Genomic DNA, 1058 nt, shown 5'->3' with positions numbered 1-1058 from the left:
CCCCCCCCCCGCCGCGGGGCGGCTGCCGCCTGTAGGTGTCGCGCAGGAGGGAGAGCGAGACTTGGTGCGGCCGGGTCAGGCTTCACGCGGGATCCCTGCCTCGGCCGGGCTGACTCAGTGCTGTATCATTTCTAGCTTAGTTACTAGCAGTGTAAAGGGGAGAACAAAACCATTTCTTAAGTTACTCGAAAGGCTTAATTCTGCACCTCCTGTGAAATTATTTAAGAGTTCAGGGGCTGAAAGGAGCAAAGGACCCCCTCCCCCCAGAGTGGCTGGAAATGAGCATGAGGTATCTTCTGAGGTGAGGAAAATGTATTAAAACTGGATTGGGGAAATGGTTGCCCGACTTTATAAATTCATTAAAAATCATTGAATTATACACTTACCATGGGTAAATTTTATAGTATATAAACTATACCTCAACAAAGCTGTTTCTAAAAATAGGAAAAACCCTTGGGTGGAATGTTTAAATGGAAAATGTAGCCTTAATTTTAATAGGCAGAACAAACTAGAAATAGCCCAGATGCCTGAGGTCCCAAGACAGGATAATTATGCTGCCTCCGCAAAGCCAAAGTTAGCAGAACTCCATTCTTAGAACGCAGCCGTCTGCACCCTCACTGGTAGCGAGCGTGTTCATTAGACCTGAGTCTGCGTAGAGCACCTGGCAAGGCCAGGCATGTGTGCACCCAGTCATCGGCTGATGCTGCTTTATTAACTGTTCGTGGCAGATGGTCAGTGCCATGCTGGGTCCCCTGGACAGGTTCAAAGAAGCAAGGACAGGTAGGCAGGATACCGTGAGCATCCTGGGTCAGCAAGGCCGTGGGTAAGGCTTGGGTGGTGTGAGTCAGTCAACAAACCAAGACCAACAGGACAGTGTGAGAAGGCCCGCAGCCTTAGCCAAGAGAGACTGGAGTCAGGGAGATCAGAGAGAGGCTGGAGTCAGGGAGATCAGAGCCCATTAAACTAGTCTGCAGGGAGCCTCGGGCTGCCTAGGTTCCAATAAAACTCTGTTCCTTGTTTAATCGCCATAAGCCCCAGCTTTGTGTATAAACCAGGGT

The sequence above is a fragment of the Tupaia chinensis genome, unplaced genomic scaffold, assembly GCF_000334495.1.
Source record: "Tupaia chinensis unplaced genomic scaffold, TupChi_1.0 Scaffold148296_1, whole genome shotgun sequence".
In the NCBI taxonomy this organism is placed as follows: domain Eukaryota; kingdom Metazoa; phylum Chordata; class Mammalia; order Scandentia; family Tupaiidae; genus Tupaia; species Tupaia belangeri.
Note: the sequence above shows the minus strand (reverse complement) of the source record.